At 39.9% G+C, this 10,855-nt stretch overlaps 1 protein-coding gene and 1 long non-coding RNA gene across 2 annotated transcripts in view; one reads left to right on the top strand and one right to left on the bottom strand.

The window, feature by feature from the left end:
• Window positions 1-957, bottom strand: part of LOC138032840 (insulin receptor substrate 1-B-like) — a 50,182-nt gene extending 49,225 nt beyond the window's left edge. Inside the window, exon 1 of the mRNA XM_068880551.1 lies at window positions 913-957. The gene's annotated coding sequence lies outside the window, so the exon portion shown is untranslated. The remainder of the gene's footprint in view (window positions 1-912) is intronic.
• Window positions 958-7,207: 6,250 nt separating this feature from the next.
• Window positions 7,208-8,709, top strand: LOC138032839 (uncharacterized). The gene is made up of 2 exons (XR_011128487.1): window positions 7,208-7,475; window positions 8,437-8,709. It is a non-coding gene; the product is annotated as an uncharacterized lncRNA (long non-coding RNA).
• The last annotated feature ends 2,146 nt before the right edge of the window (window positions 8,710-10,855 follow it).

Here is a 10,855-nt window from a genome sequence, read left to right as displayed (position 1 = left end):
GCCAGCCGGGTTTGCCGGGATGGGTTTCAGCCCGGTATTACATGAGATGAGCCAGCCCGGCTTGGGTTAAATTTAGAACAGTCAGTATAAAACGAGGACTAGGTATAAAACACGGACTGCAGACCGGTTATAAAATGCGGACTGAATACAAAACACTGTGAAAAAGGCACAAAGCAACGAAATAGCGATAGACTGACGACATGAATTGAAGTCCGACATGAGAATGGTGGAAAACGCTTTTTGCATCCGGCAATTATCAACCATAGCGTTAAACTGGATATTTTTTGGCTTCTCACACGACGATTAATAGCTCACTGAAGGTTTTAGTTGAAATTGCAAAACGTTCGTACGTTGTATGCATCAGAGGTGAGACACGAAAGTAATTTATGAAATCCTTCGCGGGACACCAGCTTTATGTTTAACGGAGATCGAGAAATTCGAGTCAAAGGACCTCAGTGGTAGATGCTAATTTCCTATCCTTTTTCTTTTTAAATTTGTGGCTTAAAGTACAATTTTGTGATAAATCTCAAATCTCTACTCTTACTTTCTCTAGCCCAGTCGATGTTGTAACTGAGCATTTCTGTGTACGTGACAATATTTTGAAACGGAAAAAGACTACTCGAGGGCTTTTTTAAAATCTGTATCTGGGCCAGTACAAACCTAGTTTTGTTCTATACTCCGTTTTTGAAAACTCAGTCCTTGTTTCATACCTAGTCCTCAGTCCGCGGTCCGCAGTCCGCAGTCCACAGTCCTCAGTTCCCTTTACGCTGACCGAATTTTGAATATGTCGTGTGAAAAAAGATAACAACAACAAAAAGAAGTGGAGGAAAGTTTGTCTCGCGAAATTGTTATTGAAATCAAAAGCTTCTAAAAGCCACATTATAACAGCAGGAATATTCCGTTATAACAAACCTTGTCTTGTCTTGTACAGCAATCCGGCAGTAGTTTGCATATTACGTGCGCATCCACCAAATTATCGAGTTCGTAAAAATGGCGCCTAACAAACAAAAAAGAAAAACAATAATAAAGTAATAAACGACCACTTACAAGCCGTTTGTGGGTTCCTAACCAACAGGTAAACAGTAAACCGATCTCTCGAAAAATCTATGGAGCACGAAGTAACTCGGAGACCCTGGAAGCTTCTTACTGCAATGGCCCTTAATTTGAATGTTCGCTTAAATGTTCGTGGTCATGGCCGCCATGTTGGATGACAGAAACATTATCTCTTGTTGGATTCTTTCGTCATCCATCATCTGTACCTTTCGTCCTTGCTTCTGCATGTCTATATAGATATTGGTTGCAAACCATTTATTGTAAGCCAACTTGTACCATTCACCGTCGAACGAACTTTGAGGAAAATGTTGTATGTTTTAGGAAACAACTTTACTTACCCAATAACGAAATACGTTTTTTTTTCCTCCCCTCAGTTTAGCATGCAGAGCGCAATATCATGGAAGAACGTATTTGTACCCTGGGGAGTAGTGAAGTCATATAATTTCTACCAAACATCCTATTCAAAGGAAATTTGAAATCTTATTACAAAGTGCGACAACTTGTTATTACATAGTGTGACAGCTTAGTTTATTACAAAGTGCGACAACTTGTTATTACGAAGTGCGACAGCTATTTTGTTACAAAGTGCAACAAGTGTTATTACAAAGTGCGACAGGTGTTACAAAGTGTGACAGTTTTATTACGAAGTGCGACAGGTATTACAAAGTGCGACCAGAACGTCATCCATACGTCATATGTGGGTTGAGTTTGTTGGCTCTCTACTCTGCACTGAGAGGTTTTTCTGCGGGTACTCCGGTTTTCCCCTCTCCTCAAAAACCAAAATTTGATTTGATTTGCGTTAACTTGTTAATTTTCAATTTACAGTGTCCCCTTTTAGTGCTCTACGGCGCTAGAAGATTAGACACTTAAATTATAATAAGTTCCTTTCCCTTCTTTTCGTGGCATTTAAAAATCATTGCTCCAACGCAAATGTTTATCTTCATCACTAACCTAAATTCCTCGATGTTATTTTCCAGCTGCCGTTCTAAAATTGCTTGTTTCCCTGATATTTTCGCCATCCTTTAACAGAGGTTTTTCCGTGAAAACTCATTTCGAACAGTCCATAAAAAGCAATTATGTTTGCACATACGAACCACTGAGGCGGCCATTTTTATATGATACTGGTCACATTGGCATACATGGAGGAGGGGTGGAATTACGTACCGACGGTCGATGACATCATGGCTATAAAACCAAAATTTCTCGCATCAATGGGTTACCAAATTTTCTTAATCATGGTGATCCGAGCACGTGACTTTGGCGCGAAATCAACCAACGCGAGTATCGATCGTTGCCATTCCCGTTCACATTGATGCCACCATTTTGGGATATATCTATCTATCCATGTATCTCAGTGGCACACTTCAGCTCAATCCAATGCGTATCCAATGAAGACTTGTAGCTCTTGGAATGAACATATGCGCAATTACGGGCACGTATTCCATGTTTTCGTGCTGGACTGGCCTGTTCCAGTGTACGACTGATTTCGCTGTGATTCTTTTCGATCCCTTGAACCGGAACAACTGAAAGACCAAATAAAGAGTTGACAAAAGTGGCTGCTTCTACAGAATTCCTAATTGGTGCTTCATTGTCGAACGCTTTTCATTAATGTGTGATTAATTCTAGTTTAAAATAATAAGCGGCGCTGTCGTTAGGTCTCTTAGCCTAGATTGCAAAAAGACATACAGATTTAAAGAACTGGCATAGTCTAAATCTTCGCTTTCTCTTACAACTCGCAACAAAAGAGTGTTAGGGTGCTTAAAGGTTCAGCCTGGAAACAACACATTCACAACACACACAGTCACACTTATACCAAGAAATTCCTCCTTACCCATTGTTGTCCAACATTGATCGGGAGAAGGGAGAAAAAACAGTGTACCGAATGCGGTTTAGGTTGCAGATTGAAAATTGGGCATTGCATTTCCGGTTGTACGCAGGCTGCCACTTCGATAGAAGCAACCACTTCCTCCGAAACGAAAGAATTGTGGCTAGGGTAAGCTTCAAGTGTCAATAGAGATCTACAATCTCGACCCTAGAGCTCATCTCTTGACTTAAGGAGAAGAGAGCTCTGGGGCACCCTGAAACAAAGTGTCTTCTCTTTGGTTTTCGTGAAGAAGAATCAAAAGCGTCTCTAATTGGTGCATTCGTGCTGGTACGAGGAGTAAGCAAGTGCCGTAAGGTTCAAATAGCCAATTTTTGGCTATAAGAACACTACGGCGCATGTTCGATTCTCCTACATAGAGTTTCCCAGAGCCTTGGGTCGATCCGAGGCTCTGGTGACGAGAATGCAAAGATTTATCGTTGCAAACTCCCCACGATCGTATTGGACACTTAACGACAAATACATGACCAAAACTGATGATGAAGGCTTCACAAAAATACAAGCACAAGTTGAAAAGGAAAAAGCTTTTCTTGTTTGAGGTGGCACAAACCAGTTTCAACAATTTCAAGTTGATTACAAGTTTTGACTCTGCAACACTTTTTCACATAACGGCAATGTTGTGGGATCATATGAAACGGCAGGGATGCACTCATTATTTAGTTCTTATTAACCGAGCGGGAGGTCTGTATGGGAGATTCTTGACTGAGGTCGCCAGTACAGACCGAACGCAGTGAGGTCTGTACCAGCGACCGAGGTCAAGATTCTCCCATACAGACCGACCTAGCTCGGTTAATAAGATGTTTATTATATGGCCAACAAGAACAATTTAATTCGTTTAATGTAACTGGTTTGTACTAACTGACATTTTGCTTGCGAACGGCGATGAGTGGCGATGAGCTGAACTTAATTCTGTCAAAGTTTGCTTTTCATCCTCTCTTTTGTCATCATGCTGTTTGGCACTTCCATAAATAAATATTGGTAGAAGAAAATACTCAATATTTTTGCATTTTAGTTTGCATCTTTTCACCGCAAAACACTACCGGACTAGATGCCGGTCTAGATGGGAAAATCTAGACCGCGGTCAATATCGATTTTAGCCAATCAAATTCGTGAATTTTGTAGTTCCCAGTCCTCGTGAGACGGAGCCATATAATAATACGGCGTAATAGCTGACAATAGCCTCAAAACAACCTATATTTTATATAGCAACGCCTGGAAAACGTGGTTTGAACTAGTGCAACCATTTTCCCGTAATTCCACTTCGTTAAGCTTGAGAAACGAAGTGTGTGGGAACTGTCGACGAACAGAATGGCATAAACAGCGTTGATATTAATTAGAGATGAAAAGCAACTCCAAAACATCTAAATCTGTGTGACAATGCTTTATATTTCACCAAGCTGGGCGTGCATTAAAATCAAGATCGACCATGGTTTTAACTTCCTATGGTTGTTAAAAAGCTTTTTCCCCAATTGAGCATCTGTGAACACCTGTTAGCAAGCAACAGCCCGAGATGAGTTTTAAGGTCAGTGAAAACAAAATGATGAATTAATCTTTAATAAGGCAGAAATCAGTAGAACAAAATAAAAAAACGTGAGAGACTTGAACATATCTACCTGAGGGGTCTCCTCTACGATACAAAACGTGTTACTAATTGCGTGGGCACCTTGAAAACGAGGGTGCCAAGCGCGTTGCGTTCAACTGTTAAAAAAAGTGTACTTGATTTAAGACATTTAAGTGCTTTTACTCCACACATCTTTGTCTTTTTGTTATTTTAAGAACCATCTGTTGCACCATGACCGAGTTCTAATATTTCAGTAAGTGTGATTTCGCTGTTCGGAAAAAATATGAAATCTTGTTTCTTAAAAGGGGGCTCTGTCACTGAAAATGATGAATTTCACGACACCCAAAATGCCAAAAAAGTAGAATTAAACATTGCAATAACCACTTAAAACCGTCGAACAACATAAAAGAAATACAACAAAAGGACGTTTTTCAAATTTATGGCAAATCGCCTGGATAAAGATCGTTTTTGCTCAGAATTATCTTGCTTGTAATGTAACGATAATTTTATCGCTAAAGCGATTCCACTTTACCATTTTTCTCGAATAGTGTGCGCGTTCTTTAACGTCCCACACGGAACCAATGAACATGGAAGTTAGTTGTGAGACGGGAACTCCGGCTTATCGTCCTTATCTGGGAAGACTTGAAAGTCTAACCATTTGCAGATGTAATTACAAAGGCAGCACTTTCTCCTCAGTTATTTAAAGACCCTGAGTGTTGGTCCGGCCGGAGTTGAACTCACGACCTCCTGCGTGACAGCCCGGTGCTTAACCAACTGAGCCACCGGTGCGCGGGTAAGTGACAAAAGGTGATTCAAGACCGCTGGAAGGCGTATCCGCCATCAATGGCGGTTTCCTTCTGATAAATATTACATCTTTAACTTGACAATTTATGCCTACTGATTCCTTTAGCCTTTTCGAGGTTTGTCAAAAACAAAGTCATTAAACATCATCAAAAGAAAATAAAGGGGGAAAAGGGCATCCCCCATACATGCTTTTTTCCATAGATAATAGGTCTCAAGTTATTTTTGGATCCAAACCACGTTGCACAGATCCCAAGGAGGTTAGGCAACAGGCAATAATATGGCTTGAATGTGTTTCGCGTGGATGGCCCACGCTCAATACAATACATACGTAATTGACCGCTTCCCATAAGGGCTTTTCAGGGCCAATGAAACACAACGAAACAACATAACAGAACAACAACAACAACTGTTAAGAATCCCAACTGGCCGAAGGCAAACTAGTTGGGTATTTACAAGTGCAGGTGGGAAGTTAAACCAGGGACTACCAGGATCAAATTCAACGAGTGGTCAGAGCGGGTCTTGAACCCGGGATCCCCGGATCCCAAGGCAAGCGCCCTAACCACTGGGCCACACTGCCGCCAGTTAACATGGTTCAATTTAGATTTGGAGATTTTGGAGAAGCAAGGATGGCACAGTCGGTTAGTGCGCGGCTTTGGTGCAAGAGGTACTGAGTTCGATTCCCGGATCTCACATCCTTGTTTCGACTTCTTTCCTTTCCGTGTAACTAAGCAGTCTTAAATACCCGTAAAACGGAGCACTAATGGAGAGGGGGAAGTAAAATGAGAACACCGTTGACCTCAGGTTTGTCAATAATTAAACTGTTACGAGTTATCAACATTAAATATAGTCGCTTTACTTTTTACTTTACTTTTTTTTTTTTAGATAACACATTCCGGCCATATGATCGGCTGTTGCCTCATCCCCTTGGGATCTGTATAGCGTGGGAGTCCATCTAAAAATAACTTGAGACATATTACCTATGGAAAGGGCATGTATGGTAGATGCCCTCTGTGCCCCTTTTGTTTGCTCCTGACATCACCTAAACTATTCACGACTAAGCAAAATTGTCTCCTTTTCTTTTTGCAAAACTTCAACTATTGATCTCTTTTGTTCTTGCAATTTTTGGCACTCAACAAGATCAGCAAGCATTTACGATATGCAAATAGTTCGTTAAGACGTTTAGTTCATGGAAAGCAATTTTCAGAAGATTTTGTTCCTAAAATTTAATTTTGCGCGCTTTAAATTTTATATACGATATCGATCATCATACGAACAGATAAAATTCTCCTAGCTGATGAGAAAATCTCTTTAAAAAGTCTTCAGTTATCCTATGGCATAGGAAGGAAAGTTGAAGTTAAATATTCCTCTAAGGCGGTTACTAGGGTTATTTCTTTCAGTGCCAGTTGACATTTTGTGAGTTTTATGTAAATAGGTTTGTGGAGGACGGCGCGTGCCCGCTTGCAAGCGATATAGCTCCTTGTGTTTGTCTTGATTGACTATCTCCACCTTGCCCGTCTACGTCAACATCTGCACGAATAATATGTCAAACGATCTAATATCTATGGATATTAGATATGGCTAATTTGTTCTCTCTGTGATAAATGATTATACAATATGTGGGCATGCGAACCATCATCATATCTTATTTACGCTCGGATTTTTAGAGTAGGTTGGTGTAGCTAATATCTCCCAGCATTTACCAAACCAACCGTGATAAAATACAGAGGACAGACCAGTTAGACTGAATTATACTGCAACTTAAATGTTAGTAACTGTATCCTATCATATTATCACAATAAAACTTGCAAGATCTCAGCTTACTCCAAAGTAGATTCTATTTCACTGCAAAATGGATGAAATCGAACATCAAAGAAGCTAATGGACTTGGTTCAGTAATTAGATATCAATTAACGGATGTTCAAGAGTCTTGAAACCCACGTAAGTGTATAAAACACGAAAATTGAAACACAGGCAACAAGACAGTAACCTTTGCCAAGAAAGCGCATAGCTCAGCACTCTTGATCAAGCGACTTGGAGTCATTCAGTGTTAAGATGAAGAACAGAGCTGTAACGTTTCTTGTTGCTGTAGTTGTTATTGCAACATTGGCTATGGAAACCGACTGTTGGCATTTACCATTAAATGGCAGAAAAAGAACAACTGAGTTAAAAGAAAAGGTTTGACATCCGATAATTCTCTTTAAAGATAAGTTAAAAGTGGTTCGAGTTCGCTTGTCTTTTTATGGGACCCCATGCATTCTATGGTCCCACCTCACAGATTTTCGATTCTCTCTTAAAGACAACTTGCAAGGACCGCGGCTTTCAAGTAAGAGTGAGGCGAGTAGGGGCTGCGAGAGATTTATCCCACACGAAGCAGAAACAAAAAGAACAGAAGATCATTTTTTGAAGGGGGTTAGACACGAAAGCTACGGGAAATTAAGAAACACCGCCCACTTTGGTGCCAGAGAGGATGCTCGCGTTGCAGGCATTTCGTGTGTCATTAAACTTGTTTTTGAGAAAATGAATCCCAAGCGATTCATTGGTAGTTGGTAATCACCCCATCTTTAACACTTTTTACATTTCACGTTGTCGTTGTCGTTGTTGCGCAATTAAAAACAAGAAAGAAACGTAGCTATTATTCTGATTCCGTAATTCGTCTATGATTACTTTCACGCACGTAAAGATAATTTACACGAGTAGAACGAAAGCCAGGCTAGGGGCTTAACTAGCTTAATGGTCAGCAGGGAAGAAAATTTACTTAAAATAATGACCAGAATTTCAATAGCCACGCCAACTACACATACACAAGATGATCACTGTCCATAGACAATGCATGGAGAAGTTCCTTTGTTTCATGTTTTTTCCCGTATTCTTGGCCTTGACCCTGCACAAAACACACCTTTTTTCGAGAAGATAACCAATCAAATCGGCCTTCGATTAAATTATGCGCAACTAATTTGTAAACCCGAAGCAAAGACACTGAAAAGATTGTGCAGGGTCACGGTCAATCCAACATCATATTGCAGTATGGGATGGGGGAAATGGTTAATGGCGTTCACACCCACGCGTTTTAACAACCATACTAATCTCTCGCTCGTATTTTATCAACTACTTTTTAAACACTTATCGTTATGAACAGTTTCAGAGAGAAGCCGAAAGCATTTGTCACGCGGCGAGAAGCATTGGATGCGACGTATTTCGGCGAAGTGTTGAAGAGGAGAAAAACGAAAACAGAAAGAAATGATGGCCAGCTGATGACAATGTGACACAACTACCGACCGGCCGACCTAACCGTCATATGCTACAACACCTGATATTTACTTAAATGCAAGCTTTAACTATTAAAACTAAAATTTATGGTGATTTCAACATGCTGTGAATCTTCATGAATGCATTAAATTGTATGAAAGAACTTGGGCTCGCGTATTGCAGTGTTAAAGGGCCCTTGTGTTATTGAAACATGGACTAAACAAGATGTGACCTTCGCCATTTTTCGCACCTCTGGGTCATAACTCAAAAGGAAGCAAATGAGTGGCGCTCCCCCACCCAACACAATGGACACCACGCAACGACGTTGAAGAGGAGATCGTCGAGCAAGCCAGCAGAAAAAATGAAATTTTTTTTTCATTTATTGCCGCAATTTTATTATTATTCCAACTTGTCCAGCTCTTATAAAACGAATCAACTGTCCCAGAAATGTCCCAGCATAGACGGAATCGAATTAGGTGAATTTTATAATTTCACCTTGTTCTTGGAAGGGGACCTCAGACTTTCAAGAAATGTACTAAAATGTGAAGAGCACGAACTGAGCGAAAAAAGCCAGTGTTATTGCCCATTATTATATTTCCATGCTCGGGTATTGCGTTTGTAGCTTTCATTCCCGCTTATAGAGTTCACATACTTAATGACCCTATATGGGTACTTTATTCGCTAGTCATAACCATTTCATGTCGTTTTGTATCAATGAAAATGGTCAGAGCTTAATTAAACAATTATTCCCTTCGCGCTTCTAACGTTGGATCGAAAATTGGTTGGAGCTTCGTTGCCTGTTTACCATACCATCTCCAACGTACGTTGCTTAAGGACACAGGCTATCAGTTCATATACCTGCTGTGGCTAATATGGTCAAGGAACGCGTCAACAATAAAGAGAGCTAAAAACATTTTTGCAGCTTTGAGAAAAACATAGACAAAAGCCGTTTTGGACCGGAATTGACCGATGCAAAAATTGATGCTTTAGTGGAAGAGTTGTTGATCCTGGAGTTTTTTATAAAACAATTTGTCTACTCGGGCTTTGTGGATATAAAATGATTATCACTTCTTATCCAGCGCGCCCTCGTAGAATAATTGTTAAATAACCCAGCTGGGACTTACGATTGTCTTTGGGAGGAAGAGAGGCGGAAGGGAGTGGCGCAGTAATGCCAAGATTTACTGCCTGAAAAATAAAAAGCTCCTAAAAGCCAAATCATAAAAGCACAAAAATCCCGCTGTAACAAACCTTGTCTGGTCTTGTACGGCAATCCGGCTGTAGTTTGCATATCACTTGTGCTACAACCAAATCATCGTACAAATAGTCCCTAATAAGCAAAAAACAAGAAAATTTAAAGTAATAAACGACGACTTACAAGCAGTGTACGGGTTTTAACAGGTGAGTAAAGCCGTACATTAAATCGATTTCTCAAAGAACTAGACGCTCCATAAGCGTAAACTGGGTTGCCTCTTGTACGGGGTATTACGGGAAAGAAAGCCGAGAAAACTTACCGCTAGTCAGAAACAGACAACACAACAACAACAAGAACAAGGGTTATTTGTACTGTAAAGGTGACAAGCTAGCTAAATAACAAATATCTGATTTAAAAATACAAACAGTAGCTGGTCTCCCAAAAGAACTAAAAAGGTAAACTAGTTGGGAGACCACCATTTATTAATTAAAATTATGTATATAGTCGGGAAAAGGGCATTGCTTTTTCTAACTGAATTATTTACTTTTACTTACCTTATTAACGAAGAAGATTGACACGCTGCAATGTTGTGTGACAGAAATAAAATGACATTCGTCGATGTTTACTTACTGGAACATGGGGTCTCCCGAAGAACGAGAAACTCATTCATTAACCCTTTGGTTTTAACCACTAAGAATGTGATGCACGAATTACTTTGTTAGTACACATTTGTTATTCTACTTCCAGGATCAAAGGAAGTCCACAATTTAGGCTTTCGTCACGCAAACAATAAACTGATGCCGCAGATGGTCAATCTTATTATTATGTCTGATACGGAACTGAAATAGTTTTTCATGTAAGGCATAAGTGATTTCTGTAAGTTTCTCCGCATTTACCTTACGACCTAACAAATTATCAGTCCGGAAACGAAACACTATTTAGTTTTAAAACAGCTTCTTGTTTGCAAATAATTGTTGTATGCATAAATTAAATTTGGTCAAGAACGTAGAAATTCACTTACATTAGCAGTAGACAAGCTTTTAAAGAAATATTGTTGGCTTGCCAAATTAACATCATTTTACACCAGAAGGACTAAACAGCAACAATTCCCGTCATT

This window comes from Montipora capricornis, chromosome 14 (genome assembly GCF_036669925.1).
Source record: "Montipora capricornis isolate CH-2021 chromosome 14, ASM3666992v2, whole genome shotgun sequence".
Classification (NCBI taxonomy): Eukaryota; Metazoa; Cnidaria; class Anthozoa; order Scleractinia; family Acroporidae; genus Montipora; species Montipora capricornis.
Note: the sequence above shows the minus strand (reverse complement) of the source record. Positions and strands in the feature narration are given on the sequence as shown.